The 18,905-nt window shown below is 47.6% G+C and overlaps 2 long non-coding RNA genes across 5 annotated transcripts; one reads left to right on the forward strand and one right to left on the reverse strand.

The window, feature by feature from the left end:
- Positions 1–5,968: 5,968 nt before the first annotated feature.
- Positions 5,969–7,216, reverse strand: LOC127919349 (uncharacterized). The gene is made up of 3 exons (XR_008102649.1): positions 7,003–7,216; positions 6,516–6,735; positions 5,969–6,460 (listed from the first exon to the last, which is right to left on the reverse strand). It is a non-coding gene; the product is annotated as an uncharacterized LOC127919349 (long non-coding RNA).
- Positions 7,217–17,288: 10,072 nt separating this feature from the next.
- LOC127919348 (uncharacterized) lies at positions 17,289–18,247 on the forward strand. Of its 4 annotated transcripts, XR_008102647.1 has the most exons (5): positions 17,289–17,496; positions 17,548–17,651; positions 17,757–17,808; positions 17,862–17,913; positions 17,965–18,247. It is a non-coding gene; the product is annotated as an uncharacterized LOC127919348 (long non-coding RNA). The 4 variants fall into 4 exon arrangements; XR_008102648.1 differs by lacking the exon at positions 17,862–17,913; XR_008102646.1 differs by lacking the exon at positions 17,757–17,808.
- The last annotated feature ends 658 nt before the right edge of the window (positions 18,248–18,905 follow it).

The raw sequence follows: 18,905 nt of genomic DNA on the forward strand, positions 1-18,905 counted from the left end.
TACTGATGTCTAGGAAGGATCCAGCATAGCATCATCTGTCCTGTCCGAGACTAATGCCTCCCTCCTATGTCCCCCCCAGCTTTGTGTGATGGTTTGTGCCAGAATGGAGGATCCTGTGTAAACCCGGACACCTGTATCTGTCAACAGGGGTTCACTGGGAAGAGATGTGAGACAGGTAAGAACACAGGTGGGGGAGGAAGAGGGATTCAGGGGGAGGTGGGGGAGGAAGGGGGAGTTAGGAATAGATGGGGAGTTAAGGTGAGTTAGGGTTATGTGAGGAGGAAGGAAGGAAGGAAGGAAGGAAGGAAGGAAGGAAGGAAGGAAGGAAGGAAGGAAGGAAGGAAGGAAGGAAGGAAGGAAGGAAGGAAGGAAGGAAGGAAGGAAGGAAGGAAGGGAGTTAGGAATAGATGGGGGACGAAGGGGGAGTTAGGGTGATGGAGGGAGGAAGAGGGATTCAGGGGGAGGTGGGGGAGGAAGGGGGAGTTAGGGGTAGAATAGGAAGGCAGGGAGAATTAGGGGTAGAATAGGAAGGCAGGGAGAGTTAGGGGTAGAATAGGAAGGCAGGGAGAGTTAGGGGTAGAATAGGAAGGCAGGGAGAATTAGGGGTAGAATAGGAAGGCAGGGAGTGAGGGGTAGAATAGGAAGGCAGGGAGAGTTAGGGGTAGAATAGGAAGGCAGGGAGAGTTAGTGGTAGAATAGGAAGGCAGGAGAGTTAGGGGTAGAATAGGAAGGCAGGGAGAGTTAGGGGTAGAATAGGAAGGCAGGGAGAGTTAGGGGTAGAATAGGAAGGCAGGGAGAATTAGGGGTAGAATAGGAAGGCAGGGAGTGAGGGGAAGCAGGGGGTAGAATAGGAAGGCAGGGAGTTAGGGGTAGAATAGGAAGGCAGGGAGAGTTAGGGGTAGAATAGGAAGGCAGGGAGAATTAGGGGTAGAATAGGAAGGCAGGGAGTGAGGGGTAGAATAGGAAGGCAGGGAGAGTTAGGGGTAGAATAGGAAGGCAGGGAGAGTTAGGGGTAGAATAGGAAGGCAGGGAGAATTAGGGGTAGAATAGGAAGGCAGGGAGAGTTAGGGGTAGAATAGGAAGGCAGGGAGAATTAGGGGTAGAATAGGAAGGCAGGGAGTGAGGGGTAGAATAGGAAGGCAGAAGGGGGAGAGTTAGGGGTAGAATAGGAAGGCAGGGAGAGTTAGTGGTAGAATAGGAAGGCAGGGGAGTTAGGGTAGAATAGGAAGGCAGGGAGAGTTAGGGGTAGAATAGGAAGGCAGGGAGAGTTAGGGGTAGAATAGGAAGGCAGGGAGAGTTAGGGGTAGAATAGGAAGGCAGGGAGAGTTAGGGGTAGAATAGGAAGGCAGGGAGAGTTAGGGGTAGAATAGGAAGGCAGGGAGAGTTAGGGGTAGAATAGGAAGGCAGGGAGAGTTAGGGGTAGAATAGGAAGGCAGGGAGAGTTAGGGGTAGAATAGGAAGGCAGGGAGAATTAGGGGTAGAATAGGAAGGCAGGGGGAGTTAGGGGTAGAATAGGAAGGCAGGGAGAGTTAGGGGTAGAATAGGAAGGCAGGGAGAGTTAGGGGTAGAATAGGAAGGCAGGGAGAGTTAGGGGTAGAATAGGAAGGCAGGGAGAGTTAGGGGTAGAATAGGAAGGCAGGGAGAGTTAGGGGTAGAATAGGAAGGCAGGGAGAGTTAGGGGTAGAATAGGAAGGCAGGGAGAGTTAGGGGTAGAATAGGAAGGCAGGGAGAGTTAGGGGTAGAATAGGAAGGCAGGGAGAGTTAGGGGTAGAATAGGAAGGCAGGGAGAGTTAGGGGTAGAATAGGAAGGCAGGGAGAATTAGGGGTAGAATAGGAAGGCAGGGAGAATTAGGGGTAGAATAGGAAGGCAGGGGGAGTTAGGGGTAGAATAGGAAGGCAGGGAGAGTTAGGGGTAGAATAGGAAGGCAGGGAGAGTTAGGGGTAGAATAGGAAGGCAGGGAGAGTTAGGGGTAGAATAGGAAGGCAGGGAGAGTTAGTGGTAGAATAGGAAGGCAGGGGGAGTTATGGGTAGAATAGGAAGGCAGGGGGAGTTAGGGGTAGAATAGGAAGGCAGGGAGAGTTAGGGGTAGAATAGGAAGGCAGGGAGAGTTAGGGGTAGAATAGGAAGGCAGGGAGAGTTAGTGGTAGAATAGGAAGGCATGGAGAGTTAGGGGGAAGAGGGGTAGCTAGGGGGAGTTAGGGGGAGGAGTGGTTAGTCTCACACAGCTCTTAGCAGGACATCTGCCTGTGCATTTCACCACCATTAGTGATACTGCAAACACCCACACGCCTCAATGTGTGACTGGCAAAACAAAAGAGAGAAGCGGAGATGGAGAGAGACAACAGCACAATTAGACACAACCAAATCATGAGAAAACAAAAAGTTAATTACTTAACACATTGGAAAGAATTAACAAAAAAACAGAGCAAACTAGAATGCTATTTGGCCCTACACAGAGAGTACACAGCGGCAGAATACCTGACCACTGTGACTGACCCAAAATTAAGGAAAGCTTTGACTATGTACAGACTCAGTGAGCATAGCCTTGCTATTGAGAAAGGCCGCCGTAGGCAGACATGGCTCTCAAGAGAAGACAGGCTATATGCTCACTGCCCACAAAATGAGGTGGAAACTGAGCTGCACTTCCTAACCCCCTGCCCAATGTATGACCATATTAGAGAGACATATTTCCCTCAGATTACACAGATCCACAAAGAATTCGAAAACAAATGCAATTTTGATAAACTCTCATATTTACTGGGTGAAATTCCACAGTGTGCATCACAGCAGCAAGATTTGTGACCTGTTGCCACGAGAAAAGGGCAACCAGTGAAGAACAAACACCATTGTAAATACAACCCATATTTATGCTTATTTATTTTATCTTGTGTCCTTTAACCATCTGTACATAGTTAAAACACTGTATATATATATATAATATGACATTTGTAATGTCTTTACTCTTTTGAAACTTCTGTATGTGTAATGTTTACTGTTCATTTTTGTTGTTTTTCACTTTATATATTCACTTTGTATGTTGTCTACCTCACTTGCTTTGTTAATGTTAACACATGTTTCCCATGCCAATAAAGCCCTTGAATTGAATTGAGAGAGAGAGCAGAGAGAGCAGAGAGAGGAGAGAGGGAGGAGAGAGAGAGAGAGAGAGAGAGAGGAGAGAGAGAAGCAGAGATGGAAAGAGAGAGAGCAGAGAGAGGAGAGAGAGAGGAGAGAGGAGAGAGAGAGGAGAGAGAGAGAGAGAGAGAGAGAGAGAAGCAGAGATGGAAGAGAGAGCAGAGAGGAGGAGAGAGGAGAGAGGAGAGAGAGGAGAGAGAGAGAGAGAGAGAGAGAGAGAGAGAGAGAGAGAGAGAGAGAGAGAGAGGAGAAAGAAGAGAGAGAGAGAGAGAGAGAGAGAGGAGAGAGAGAGAGGGGAGAGAGAGAGAGAAGCGGAGATATAGAGAGAGAGAGACAGAGAGAAGAGAGAGAGAGGAGAGAGGAGAGAGAGAGGAGAGAGAGAGGAGAGAGAGAGGAGAGAAAGAGGTGAGAGAGAGATAGAGAGAATGAATGAGAGAGAGAGAGAGATAGAGAGAATGAATGAGAGAGGAGAGAGAGAGTTAGAGAGAATGAATGAATGAGAGAGAGACATGCAAAGAGAGATAGAGACAGGCAGAGAGACAGACAGAGAGAGAGAGCAGGGGGGGGAGATGGAGAGGGAGAGAGAGAGAGATAGAGAGAATGAATGAGAGAGAGAGAGATGCAGAGAGAGATAGAGACAGGCAGAGAGACAGACAGAGAGAGAGAGCACAGGGAGGAGACAGCTGGTATGGACTGTATGTTCTCAGAGAGAGAGCGGGGGAGAGGAGGAGAGGAGACAGCTGGTATGGACTGTATGTTCTCAGAGAGAGAGAGCGGGGGAGAGGAGGAGAGGAGACAGCTGGTATGGACTGTATGTTCTCAGAGAGAGAGAGTGGGGGAGAGGAGGAGAGGAGACAGCTGGTATGGACTGTATGTTCTCAGAGAGAGAGAGCGGGGGAGAGGAGGAGAGGAGACAGCTGGTATGGACTGTATGTTCTCAGAGAGAGAGAGAGTGGGGAGAGGAGGAGAGGAGACAGCTGGTATGGACTGTATGTTCTCAGAGAGAGAGCGGGGGAGAGGAGGAGAGGAGACAGCTGGTTTGGACTGTATGTTCTCAGAGAGAGAGTGGGGAGAGGAGAAGAGGAGACAGCTGGTATGGACTGTATGTTCTCAGAGAGAGAGAGTGGGGAGAAAGGAGAAGAGGAGACAGCTGGTATGGACTGTATGTTCTCAGAGAGAGAGTGGGGAGAGGAGGAGAGGAGACAGCTGGTATGGACTGTATGTTCTCAGAGAGAGAGAGCGGGGGAGAGGAGGAGAGGAGACAGCTGGTATGGACTGTATGTTCTCAGAGAGAGAGAGCGGGGGAGAGGAGGAGAGGAGACAGCTGGTATGGACTGTATGTTCTCAGAGAGAGAGAGCGGGGAGAGAGGAGGAGAGGAGACAGCTGGTATGGACTGTATGTTCTCAGAGAGAGAGCGCGGGGGGGAGAGAGGAGGAGAGGAGACAGCTGGTATGGACTGTATGTTCTCAGAGAGAGAGAGTGGGGGAGAGGAGGAGAGGAGACAGCTGGTATGGACTGTATGTTCTCAGAGAGAGAGAGCGGGGGAGAGGAGGAGAGGAGACAGCTGGTATGGACTGTATGTTATCAGAAAGAGAGAGCGGGGGGAGAGGAGGAGAGGAGACAGCTGGTATGGACTGTATGTTATCAGAAAGAGAGAGCGGGGGGAGAGGAGGAGAGGAGACAGCTGGTATGGACTGTATGTTCTCAGAGAGAGAGCGGGGGAGAGGAGGAGAGGAGACAGCTGGTATGGACTGTATGTTCTCAGAGAGAGAGCGGGGGGATAGGAGGAGAGGAGACAGCTGGTATGGACTGTATGTTCTCAGAGAGAGAGCGGGGGAGAGGAGGAGAGGAGACAGCTGGTATGGATTGTATGTTCTCAGAGAAAGAGAGAGCGGGGGGAGAGGAGGAGAGGAGACAGCTGGTATGGACTGTATGTTCTCAGAGAGAGAGCGGGGGGAGGAGGAGAGGAGACAGCTGGTATGGACTCTATGTTCTCAGAGAGAGAGCGGGGGGGATAGGAGAAGAGGAGACAGCTGGTATGGACTGTATGTTCTCAGAGAAAGAGAGAGCGGGGGAGAGGAGAAGAGGAGACAGCTGGTATGGACTGTATGTTCTCAGAGAGAGAGCGGGGGGAGAGGAGGAGAGGAGACAGCTGGTATGGGACTGTATGTTCTCAGAGAGAGAGGGGTGTGGGTATAGCGTGGTAACCCTGGTCTGTTCCTGTTCTGTTGTTAGTTGTTACCGTAGGAGGATGTGAGATCAGAGATATTCCTCAATGTTTTGGCACAGACAAACGTACACACACACCAATACTCTACGCTTTAATGAATGTTTGATAAGCAAGACTGCCTATGAATCTGACACATTCACCAATGTGTGTGTGTGTGTGTGTGTGTGTGTGTGTGTGTGTGTGTGTGTGTGTGTGTGTGTGTGTGTGTGTGTGTGTGTGTGTGTGTGTGTGTGTGTGTGTGTGTGTGAGAGAGAGCCGGAGCGTGTTGTTTTGCCCGCTCATATTTTTCTCTGGGGAAATTAAAAGTGATCACAATCTCACTGTCTCTGTAAACAGAGAGAGACAAGAGACAAAGAGACAAAGAGACAAAGAGAGAGAGAGACAAAGAGAGAGAGAGAGAGAGAGAGAGAGAGAGAGAGAGAGAGAGAGAGAGAGAGTGTGTGTGTGTGTGTGTGTGTGTGAGAGAGGGAGAGAGAGAGAGAGAGTGTGTGTGAGTGTGAGAGAGAGAGAGAGAGAGAGAGAGAGAGAGAGAGAGAGAGAGAGAGAGAGAGAGAGAGAGAGAGAGAGAGAGAGTTCCATTGCAGCCTGTGTGTGTTCCTGTCTGACTGTGTTATTATCCTAAGATCTGTATTCTCCTGACTTTATGATAATAATATACATCATAATCTGTTGGTCTCAGCAGATATTACATCTCCAGGTGAAAGGGAACTGGTGTTATCTACACTATATGTTTTTATGATAAAAGCTTTGATTTGTGCCACGGAAAGTTAATAGTTCTCGGTAATTGTGTTTGTTATCATATGGATGTAGGAGGAGGTTTGAATAGAAGAGGGTGAACAGTCGTCTCTGACTTTGAGAAGAGGGACATGTTATTTAATATGTTTCCTATTCTTCTCTTTGTTACTGAAGAAGCTATCCTGTGCTACAGACAACTGAAAGTTAACAACGGTTTAGTTCTGCTTTGAAATGTTGTGCCTGCATCCATCCTTAACATGATCCTGTGTGTGGAACCCCCCTCTGAGATGGGCTTCTTTCTGAGACCTTGACATGATCCTGTGTGTGGAACCCCCCTCTGAGATGGGCTTCTTTCTGAGACCTTGACATGATCCTGTGTGTGGAACCCCACTCTGAGATGGGCTTCTTTCTGAGACCTTGACATGATCCTGTGTGTGGAACCCCCCTCTGAGATGGGCTTCTTTCTGAGACCTTGACATGATCCTGTGTGTGGAACCCCCCTCTGAGATGGGCTTCTTTCTGAGACCTTGACATGATCCTGTGTGTGGAACCCCCCTCTGAGATGGGCTTCTTTCTGAGACCTTGACATGATCCTGTGTGTGGAACCCCCCTCTGAGATGGGCTTCTTTCTGAGACCTTGACATGATCCTGTGTGTGGAACCCCCTCTGAGATGGGCTTCTTTCTGAGACCTTGACATGATCCTGTGTGTGGAACCCCCTCTGAGATGGGCTTCTTTCTGAGACCTTGACATGATCCTGTGTGGAACCCCCTCTGAGATGGGCTTCTTTCTGAGACCTTGACATGATCCTGTGTGTGGAACCCCCATCTGAGATGGGCTTCTTTCTGAGACCTTGACATGATCCTGTGTGGAACCCCCTCTGAGATGGGCTTCTTTCTGAGACCTTGACATGATCCTGTGTGTGGAACCCCCCTCTGAGATGGGCTTCTTTCTGAGACCTTGACATGATCCTGTGTGTGGAACCCCCCTCTGAGATGGGCTTCTTTCTGAGACCTTGACATGATCCTGTGTGTGGAACCCCCCTCTGAGATGGGCTTCTTTCTGAGACCTTGACATGATCCTGTGTGTGGAACCCCCCTCTGAGATGGGCTTCTTTCTGAGACCATGACATGATCCTGTGTGTGGAACCCCCCTCTGAGATGGGCTTCTTTCTGAGACCTTGACAAGTTTGGTTGGGAAACTAGGTGATGAAACTCTATGCATCTCTAGTTGTGATGTACTGATTTCAACCCTAAGTGGGTGAATAATGAAATGGTACCAATGTGAAGCTTATCTGTATCAGGACAGCAATATACCCATCATGCACCTTGTTTATTTTCCACTCCAGTAATCATAAGACACGGTTTCTCTCTCTGCGTTGAGAGGGATTGATTGATACACCACCGCTATTGGATCTAAGCCACTGTGACAGTTGAATATGCAAATGTATTTCTCTGTGGATGTATGTACTCCCTAAGTTCCTAGTCACTATTCCTCTCTCTGTCTCTCTGTCTCTCTGTCTCTCTGTCTCTCTGTCTCTCTGTCTCTCTGTCTCTCTGTCTCTCTGTCTCTCTGTCTCTTTCTTTCTTTCTGTCTCTCTGTCTCTTTCTTTCTTTCTGTCTCTGTCTCTTCTCTGTCTCTGTCTCTGTCTCTGTCTCTGTCTCTGTCTCTGTCTCTGTCTCTGTCTCTCTCTCTCTCTCTCTTCTCTCTCTCTCTCTCTCTCTCTCTCTCTCTCTCTCTCTGGTCATCAATTTGGCAGTCATCAATCAGTTTCCACCTCATTTTGTGGGCAGTGTGCACATAGCCTTTCTTCTCTTGAGAGCCAGGTCTGCCTACGCTGGCCTTTCTCAATAGCAAGGCATTGCTCTGTACATAGTCAAGGATTTCCTTAATGTTGGGTCAGTCACAGTGGTCAGGTATTCTGCCACTGTGTACTCTCTGTTTAGGGTCAGTCACAGGGGTCAGGTATTCTGCCACTGTGTACTCTCTGTTTAGGGTCAGTCACAGGGGTCAGGTATTCTGCCACTGTGTACTCTCTGTTTAGGGTCAGTCACAGGGGTCAGGTATTCTGCCACTGTGTACTCTCTGTTTAGGGTCAGTCAGGGGTCAGGTATTCTGGGTACTCTCTGTTTTGGGTCAGTCACAGGGTCAGGTATTCTGCCACTGTGTACTCTCTGTTTTGGGTCAGTCACAGGGTCAGGTATTCTGCCACTGTGTACTCTCTGTTTTGGGTCAGTCACAGGGGTCAGGTATTCTGCCACTGTGTACTCTCTGTTTTGGGTCAGTCACAGGGGTCAGGTATTCTGCCACTGTGTACTCTCTGTTTTGGGTCAGTCACAGGGGTCAGGTATCCTGCCACTGTGTACTCTCTGTTTAGGGTTGGGTCAGGTATTCTGCCACTGTGTACTCTCAGGGGTCACAGGGGTCAGGTATTCTGCCACTGTGTACTCTCTGTTTATGGTCAGTCACAGGGGTCAGGTATTCTGCCACTGTGTACTCTCTGTTTAGGGTCAGTCACAGGGGTCAGGTATTCTGCCACTGTGTACTCTCTGTTTAGGGTCAGTCACAGGGGTCAGGTATTCTGCCACTGTGTACTCTCTGTTTAGGGTCAGTCACAGGGGTCAGGTATTCTGCCACTGTGTACTCTCTGTTTAGGGTCAGTCACAGGGGTCAGGTATTCTGGATAAATAGCATTCTAGTTTGCTCTGTTTTTTTTGTCAATTATTTCCAATGTGTCATGTAATTATCTTTTAGTTTTCTCATTATTTGGGTCTAATTGTGTTGCTGTCCTGGGGCTCTGCTTAGGGGACTCTTCTCCAGGTTCATCTCTCTGTTGGTGATGGCTTTGTTATGGAAGGTTTGGGAATCGCTTCCTTTTAGGTGGTTGTAGAATTGAACGTCTCTTTTCTGGATGTTGATAAATAGCGGGTATCGTCATAATTCTGCTCTGCATTATTTGGTGTTCTACGTTGTACACGGATGACATTGTTGCAGAATTCTGCGTGCAGAGTCTCAATTTGGTGTTTGTCCCATTTTGTGAAATATTGGTTGGTGAGCAGACCCCAGACCTCACAACCATAAAGGGCAATGGGTTCTATAACTGATTCAAGTATTTTTAGCCAGATCCTAATTGGTATGCCAAATTTTATGTTCCTTTTGATGGCATAGAAGGTCCTTCTTGCCTTGTTTCTCAGATCATTCACAGCTTTGTGGAAGTCTCTCTCTGTCTCTATTTCTCTGTTAGAGAGAATCCTAATGAGGTAGAGAGTGGAGTCTCTTTGATAAGACTTCCTGTCACTACGTTTGTTCTTTCTCGTCTCGGTAAAGCTTGTCTCGATAAAGTTTTTGGGGCGGGTTGAAGGGAGAGGACGCTGGTGGGGGGAATGTTGTAAAGCATTACCCACAATCCTGTGAGTAATGTGTTGCTTGTGACGCAGTCGGCAAACCTGCTGAGTTTCCAGAGTGACAGGTTGATGACACAACAAAGACATTCCTGACTTCAAACATCACAATGCCAAGTTTCAACAGTGATGGTTGTTGTTGCTGGAGAGATCGTGGTAGGAGTGAGTTAGTCTGAGAGAGTAGGGAGGAGAGGGGAGAGGAGAGGAATAGAGAGGAGGGGAGAGGAGAAAGAGAGAGGAAAGAGGAAGGAGAGGAGAGAGGAGGAGAGGAGAGGAATAGAGAAGAGAGGAGTAGAGAGGAGAGGAGGAGAGGAGAGGAGGGAGGAGAGAAGTAAATAGGAGATCAGGAGAGGAATAGAGAGGAGAAGAGAGAGGAGGAGAGGAGGAGAAGAGGAGAGAGGAGAGGAGGAGATAGGAGAGGAGGGGAGGAGTGGTGGGGAGATAGGAGGGAGAGGAGATGATAGGGTGGTTGAGGTTCTAGAGAGGTAGAGAAGAGAGAGGAGAGGAGTAGAGGGAGAGGAGAGAGGAGGAGAGGAGAAGAGTAGGGAGGAGAGGAGAGGAGGAGAGGAGAGGAGTTGTTGAGGAGGGAGAGAGAGAGGAGAGGAGAGGAGAGGAGAGGAGAGAGGAGAGAGGAGAGGAGAGGAGGGAGGAGAGGGGAGGGGAGAGGAGAGGAGGAGAGGGAGAGTTGTTGAGGAGAGGAGAGAGGAGAGGAGAGGAGAGGAGAGGGAGAGGAGAGGAGGGGAGGGAAGGGGTGGGGAGAGAGAGGACAAGAGGAGAGGAGATGATAGAGGTGGTTGAGGAGGAGAAAGGATGGGAGAAGAGATGAGGAAAGGAGAGGAGTAGAGTGGAGAGGAGAGGAGAGGAGAGGAGAGGAGAGAGAGAGGAGGAGAGGAGAGGAGAGTGGAGAGGAGAGGAGAGGAGAGGGAGGAGAGGAGAGGAGAGAGAGGAGAGGAGAGGAGAGGAGAGGAGAGAGAGGAGAGGAGAGGAGAGGAGGACGGGAGAAAAGAGGAGAGGAGATGCAGGGAGGGGAGGGGAGTAGAGAGGAGAGAGGACAAGATTAAAGATGTTCCTGGGGTACATTAAAAAGATGAATAATGAATTAGTTAACAATCATCAAGTTTATTGCTTGACCCCAAATAATTTATTCTCTGTATCAAATATTTTATTTTATTTTCTACTCTACATAGACCATCATACATCCAGAGATTGTTCTTCCTGTTTTAAAGGAATGGGCTCTACATATTTATGGTCCCTTGTCCCCAGCTAGCAGTCAGCCCAGATATTATAAATGGTAATTGCAGTTCACCTTTTCATTGAGTCTGCGTTTTGTGGGTCACAGTGTAAATTGCCTGCCATAACTTTGTTCTAACACAGTGTGCAGACAGTCTGAATTGGTTTGCTTTCAAAGTAAAAGTCTGCTGTAAGCTCAGTCAGCATGATGTGCACGTGCGCACGCACGCACACACACTCAAACATGCACACACACCACACGCACGCGCACACACACAGTGACATATCCCTGACGAATGAGTTGCAGTGCTGCAGCGACAGACAGTCAGAGTGGTGATGTCCTGGGGACCGGCACACAGTAACAGTGTTCCAAATTGTACCCTATTCTACAGGGCTCTGGTTAATAGTAGTGGACTACGTAGGGAATAGGGCGCCATTTGGGATGCGCTCGGTGACTACAAACCACAGTGATTTCCCAGTGGGCCTCATGAAGACCTGGTTCAACCAACAGTCACTTAAATGCTAAGCCATACTCTGAGGAAGGAGGGAGAGAGGCATGGAGACGCATCTACACTATGTTATTCCTCACTGTTTACTTGTCCAGCTACTCAGCAGCATCCAGTTCATTTAACTTATACCTTTATAATATTTTGTCAATTAAATACACTTTCTATAAATGGTGAGAAATGTGGCTGTAGTTGATGGTGTGATTTGGACTGTAGCTGTAGTTAGATGGTGATTTGATTTGGACTGTAGCTGTAGTTAGAAGGTGATTTGATTCGAACTGTGCTGTAGTTGATTTGATTTGGACTGTAGCTGTAGTTAGATGGTGATTTGATTTGGACTGTAGCTGTAGTTAGATGGTGATTTGATTTGGACCTGTAGTTAGATGGTGATGTGATTTGGACTGTAGCTGTAGTTAGATGGTGATTTGATTTGGACTGTAGCTGTAGTTAGATGGTGATTTGATTTGGACTGTAGCTGTAGTTAGATGGTGATTTGGACTGTAGCTGTAGTTAGATGGTGATGTGATTTGACTGTGGCTGTAGTTAGATGGTGATTTGATTTGGACTGTAGCTTAGTTAGATGGGTGATTTGACTTGGACTGTGGCTGTAGTTAGATTATGATTTGATTTGGACTTAGTTAGATGGTGATGTTTTTTGTCAGTTAGATGGTGATGTGAATAGTTAGATTGATTTGATTTGGACTGTAGAGTTAGATGGTGATGTGATTTGGACTGTAGCTGTAGTTAGATGTGATTTGGACTGTAGCTGTAGTTTGTGACTGATTTGGACTGTAGCTGTAGTTAGATGGTGATTTGATTTGGACTGTAGCTGTAGTTAGATGTGATGTGATTTGAGCTGTAGTTAGATTGATGTGATTTGGACTGTAGCTTGATGGTGATGTGATTTGGACTGTAGCTGTAGTTAGATGGTGAACTGTAGTAGTTAGATGGTGATTTGATTTGACTGTAGCTGTAGTTAGATGGTGCATGATGATTTGATTTGGACTGTAACTGTAGTTAGATGGTGATTTGATTTGGACTGTAGCTGTAGTTAGATGGTGATTTGATTTGGACTGTAGCTGTAGTTAGATGGTGATTCGATTTGGACTGTCTTAGTTAGATGGTGATGGATTTGGACTGTAGCTGTAGTTAGATCTGATTGATTTGGACTGTAGCTGTAGTTAGATGGTGCTGATTTGGACTGTAGCCAATTAGATGGTGATGTGATTTGGACCTTTTTGATTTGATTTGGACTGTAGCTGTAGTTAGATGGTGATTATTTATTGTACTAGAGTGCATTTGGAGTCTGTAGTTAGATGGTGATTTGATTTGGACTGTAGCTGTAGTTAGATGGTGATTTGATTTGGACTGTAGCTGTAGTTAGATGGTGATGTGATTTGATTTGGACTGTAGCTGTAGTTAGATGGTGATGTGATTTGGACTGTAGCTGAACTGTAGCAGACTGTAGCTGTAGTTAGATGGTGATTTGATTTCTCTGTAGTTAGATGGTGATTCGATTTGACTGTCTGTAGTTAGATGGTGATTTGATTTGGACTGAGCTGTAGTTCTTGATTTGATTTGGACTGTAGCTGTAGTTAGATGGTGATGTGATTTGGACTGTAGCTGTAGTTAGATGGTGATGTGATTTGGACTGTAGCTGTAGTTAGATGGTGATGTGATTTGGACTGTAGCTGTAGTTATGGTGATGTGATTTGGTTAGATGTAGTTAGATGTGATTTGATTTGGACTGTAGCTGTAGTTAGATGGTGATGTGATTTGGACTGTAGCTGTAGTTAGATGGTGATGTGATTTGGACTGTAGCTGTAGTTAGATGGTGATGAACTGTAGCTGTAGTTAGATGGTGATGTGATTTTAGCTGTAGTTAGATGGTGATGTATTTGACCTGATTTTTAGCTGTAGTTAGATGGTGATGTGATTTGGACTGTAGCTGTAGTTAGATGGTGATGTGATTTCTTAGCTGTAGCTGAATTTGATAGCATTAGATGTGATTTGGACTGTAGCTATCTGATTGATTTGGACTGTAGCTGTAGTTAGATGGTGATGTGATTTGGAGCTGTAGTTAGATGGTATTTAACTGTAGCTGTATTAGATGGTGATCTGATTTGGACTAGCTTTTAGATGGTGATGTTTGGACTGTAGCTGTAGTTAGATGGTGATGTGATTTGGACTGTAGGATTTGGACTGTAGCTGTAGTTAGATGGTGATTTGATTTGGACTGTAGCAAACTCTGGTGAGTTAGATGGTGAGATTGTAGTTAGATGGTGATTTGATTTGGACTGTAGCTGTAGTTAGATGGTGATGTGATTTGGACTTAGCTGTAGTTAGATGGTGATGTGATTTGGACTGTGATTTCTGTAGCTGTAGTTAGATGGTGATGTGATTTGGACTGTAGCTGTAGTTAGATGGTGATGTGATTTGGACTGTAGCTGTAGTTAGATGGTGATGTGATTTGGACTGTAGCTGTAGTTAGATGGTGATGTGATTTGACTGTAGCTGGTTAGATGGTGATGTGATTTGACTGACTGTAGCTGTAGTTAGATGGTGATGTGAGATGGTAGTTAGATGTAGTGATGTGATTTGGACTGTGGCTGTAGTTAGATGGTGATGTGATTTGGACTGTAGCTGTGAGTTAGATGGTGATGATTTGGACTGTAGCTGCAGTTAGATGGTGATGTGATTTGGACTGTAGCTGTAGTTAGATGGTGATGTGATTTGGACTGTAGCTAGTTAGAGTTAGATGGTGATGTAGCTGTAGTTAGATGGTGATTTGATTTGGACTGTAGCTGTAGTTAGATGGTGATTGATTTGGACTGTAGCTGTGGTGTTAGATGGCTGTAGTTGAGTGATGATTTGACTGTAGCTGTGCTGTAGCTGTAGTTAGATGGTGATGTGATTTGGACTGAGCTGGTTGATGGTGATTTGGACTGTAGCTGTAGTTAGATGGTGATGTGATTTGGACTGTAGCTGTAGTTAGATGGTGATGTGATTTGGACTGTAGCTGTAGTTAGATGGTGATGAACTGTAGCTGTAGTTAGATGGTGATGTGATTTGGACTGTAGCTGTAGTTAGATGGTGATGTGATTTGGACTGTAGCTGTAGTTAGATGGTGATGATTTGATTTGGACTGTGATTTGGACTGTAGCTGTAGTTAGATGGTGATGTGATTTACTGATGGTGATGGTGATGTGATTTGGACTGTAGCTGTAGTTAGATGGTGATGTGATTTGGACTGTAGCTGTAGTTAGATGGTGATGTGATTTGGACTGTAGCTGTAGTTAGATTGGTGATTTGATTTGGACTGTAGCTGTAGTTAGATGGTGATGTGATTTGGACTGTAGCTGTAGTTAGATGGTGATGTGATTTGGACTGTAGCTGTAGTTAGATGGTGATGTGATTTGGACTGTAGCTGTAGTTAGATGGTGATGATTTGATTTGGGACTGATTTTGGTAGCTGTAGTTAGATGGTGATGTAGCTGTAGTTAGATGGTGATGTGATTTGGACTGTAGCTGTAGTTAGATGGTGATTTGATTTGGACTGTAGCTGTAGTTAGATGGTGATGTGATTTGGACTGTAGCTGTAGTTAGATGGTGATTTGATTTGGACTGTAGCTGTAGTTAGATGGTGATGTGATTTGGACTGTAGCTGTAGTTAGATGGTGATTTGATTTGACTGACTGTAGTTAGATGGTGATTTGATTTGACTGTAGCTGTAGTTAGATGGTGATTTGATTTGGACTGTAGCTGTAGTTAGATGGTGATGTGATTTGGACTGTAGCTGTAGTTAGATGGTGATTTGGACTGTAGCTGTAGTTAGATGGTGATGTGATTTGGACTGTAGCTGTAGTTAGATGGTGATGTGATTTGGACTGTAGCTGTTAGTTAGATGGTGAGCTGTAGTTAGATGGTGATTTGATTTGGACTGTAGCTGTAGTTAGATGGTGATTTGATTTGGACTGTAGCTGTAGTTAGATGGTGATGTGATTTGGACTGTAGCTGTAGTTAGATGGTGATGTGATTTGGACTGTAGCTGTAGTTAGATGGTGATGTGATTTGGACTGTAGCTGTAGTTAGATGGTGATGTGATTTGGACTGTAGCTGATTTGGACTGATTTGGCTGTAGTTAGATGGTGATGTGATTTGGACTGTAGCTGTAGTTAGATGGTGATGTGATTTGGACTGTAGCTGTAGTTAGATGGTGATGTGATTTGGACTGTAGCTGTAGTTAGATGGTGATGTGATTTGGACTGTAGCTGTAGTTAGATGGTGATGTGATTTGGACTGTAGCTGTAGTTAGATGGTGATGTGATTTGGACTGTAGCTGTAGTTAGATGGTGATGTGATTTGGACTGTAGCTGTAGTTAGATGGTGATGTGATTTGGACTGTAGCTGTAGATGCTTCAACAAACAGAATAAGTATCTGTACCTCCATGTAAGCCGTCTGCAGCTTGTTTCTCAGTCTTCCACTTTGACCTGCTGGGACAATGGAAACAACCCCCACCACCACCACACACAGACACTGCCTTTGAATACCACACAACCATTCAGCCTTTCACAAAATCAAGGTCTTCTGAGCATTCAATGTTCTCTCTCCTCTCTCTCTCAGATTTCCCCCCCTCTCTCTCTCTCTCTCTCAGTTCTCTCTTTCTGTAGCTGTAGTTTCCCCCCTCTCTCTCTCTGATCTCTCTCTCTCTCTCTCTCTCTCTCTCTCTCTCTGTTCTCTCTTCTCTCTCTCTCTCTCTCCCCCTCTCTCCCTCTCTCTCTCAGTTCTCTCTCTCTCAATCCCCCCCTCTCCCTTCTTTAATCCTCTGTTCTGAAGAGGGTGCGAAACACGTGTCTTTAGACTGACCTTGGCAGGCAGGTAAAGTAATGGGAGCATGGGGTTAAACAGTTAATGTAAATGCAGGAGCTATAGATGGGAACTCTGAGCATCCACAACAAGACCTGAACTCATGACTTCGGTGAGATGTCACTCAAATGAGACAGGAATACAAATCCCTTCTTTCTACCTCACCTCTCTCTCTCTTGCTCTCTCTCTCCGTTTCTCTCTCTCTTTCTCTTGCTTTCTCCATTTCTTTCTCTCTCTCTCCTCTCTCTCTTCACCATCTCTCCCTGCTGTTTCTCATTGCATCTCAATGTGCTCTTAGTGTCTACTATTACTAAAATAAGGCGTGCCTACAGTAGCAGTGTGACAGAGGTAGAACAATGTAATATAGCTTACTATATTTCAAATGACACCTAACTGGACATGCTCCCATGTAGTGTACAGCCAGAGGAGTGAATCAATGGTCTGGTCTTCATGATTACTAAACAGTGATGGATGAGATCTCTATCTGGTTCAAGGTGATTGACCCCCTCCATCTAACACAGTGATGGATGAGATCTCTCTCTGGTTCAAGGTGATTGACCCCCTCCATGTAACACAGTGATGGATGAGATCTCTCTCTGGTTCAAGGTGATTGACCCCCTCCATGTAACACAGTGATGGATGAGATCTCTCTCTGGTTCAAGGTGATTGACCCCCTCCATGTAACACAGTGATGGATGAGATCTCTCTCTGGTTCAAGGTGATTGACCCCCTCCATGTAACACAGTGATGGATGAGATCTCTCTGGTTCAAGGTGATTGACCCCCTCCATGTAACACAGTGATGGATGAGATCTCTATCTGGTTCAAGGTGATTGACCCCCTCCATCTAACACAGTGATGGATGAGATCTCTATCTGGTTCAAGGTGATTGACCCCCTCCATGTAACACAGTGATGGATGAGATCTCTCTCTGGTTCAAGGTGATTGACCCCCTCCATGTAACACAGTGATGGATTTGATAGAGCACCATGACACCTGGTACTATATGATCCAAGCCTTCATTATCCCAATGGATTTGCTCACTGGCCAGTGAGATGATTCTCCATCTCCTACGGATGACAGGATGCTGGTGGCACCTTCATTGGGGAGGACAGGCTCATGGTAATGGCTGGAGGTGGCTGGTGGCACCTTCATTGGGGAGAACAGGCTCATAGTAATGGCTGGAGGTGGCTGGTGGCACCTTCATTGGGGAGGACAGGCTCATGGTAATGGCTGGAGGTGGCTGGTGGCACCTTCATTGGGGAGGACAGGCTCATGGTAATGGCTGGAGGTGGCTGGTGGCACCTTCATTGGGGAGGACAGGCTCATGGTAATGGCTGGAGGTGGCTGGTGGCACCTTCATTGGGGAGGACAGGCTCATGGTAATGGCTGGAGGTGGCTGGTGGCACCTTCATTGGGAGGACAGGCTCATGGTAATGGCTGGAGGTGGCTGGTGGCACCTTCATTGGGGAGGACAGGCTCATGGTAATGGCTGGAGGTGGCTGGTGGCACCTTCATTGGGGAGGACAGGCTCATGGTAATGGCTGGAGGTGGCTGGTGGCACCTTCATTGGGGAGGGACAGGCTCATGGTAATGGCTGGAGGTGGCTGGTGGCACCTTCATTGGGGAGGACAGGCTCATAGTAATGGCTGGAGGTGGCTGGTGGCACCTTCATTGGGGAGGACAGGCTCATGGTAATGGCTGGAGGTGGCTGGTGGCACCTTCATTGGGGGAGGACAGGCTCATGGTAATGGCTGGAGGTGGCTGGTGGCACCTTCATTGGGGAGGACAGGCTCATGGTAATGGCTGGAGGTGGCTGGTGGCACCTTCATTGGGAGGACGGGCTCATAGTAATGGCTGGAGGTGGCTGGTGGCACCTTCATTGGGGAGGACAGGCTCATGGTAATGGCTGGAGGTGGCTGGTGGCACCTTCATTGGGGAGGACAGGCTCATGGTAATGGCTGGAGGTGGCTGGTGGCACCTTCATTGGGGAGGACAGGCTCATGGTAATGGCTGGAGGTGGCTGGTGGCACCTTCATTGGGGAGGACAGGCTCATGGTAATGGCTGGAACGGAATTAATGGCATGATGTTGAACACATCAAACACCTGGATTCCATTTTATTTGATGCCATTCCATTCACTTCATTCCAGCCATTATTATGAGCCGTTCTCCCACCAACCACCCAACCAACCACACCACCAACCACCCAACCAACAACCCCACCAACCACCCCACCAACCACCCCACCAACCACCCAACCAACCCCACCCCACCCCACCAACCACCCAACCAACCACCCACCACCCCACCACCCACCCACCCCACCAACCACCCCCCAACCAACCACCCCCACCAACCACCAACCAACCAACCAACCACCCAACCAACCACCCCACCAACCCCCAACCAACCACCCCACCAACCACCCAACCAACCACCCCACCAACCCCCAGCCACCAAGCCACCCCACCAACCACCCAACCAACCACCCACCAGCCACCCCACCACCCCACCAACCACCCCACCAACCACCCACCCAACCAACCACCCCACCAACCACCCACCCACCAACCACCACCCCACCCACCAACCACCCCACCACCACCCACCACCACCCCCCACCAGCCACCCACCAACCACCCCCCACCACCCCCACCACCCCACCAACCACCCACCACCCCACCAACCACCCACCCACCACCACCACCCCACCACCCCACCAGCCACCCCACCCCAACCAGCCCCCACCAACCACCCCACCCCCACCACCCCACCCCAACCACCCCACCACCCCACCAGCCA

This window comes from Oncorhynchus keta, unplaced genomic scaffold, assembly GCF_023373465.1.
Source record: "Oncorhynchus keta strain PuntledgeMale-10-30-2019 unplaced genomic scaffold, Oket_V2 Un_contig_16427_pilon_pilon, whole genome shotgun sequence".
In the NCBI taxonomy this organism is placed as follows: Eukaryota; Metazoa; Chordata; class Actinopteri; order Salmoniformes; family Salmonidae; genus Oncorhynchus; species Oncorhynchus keta.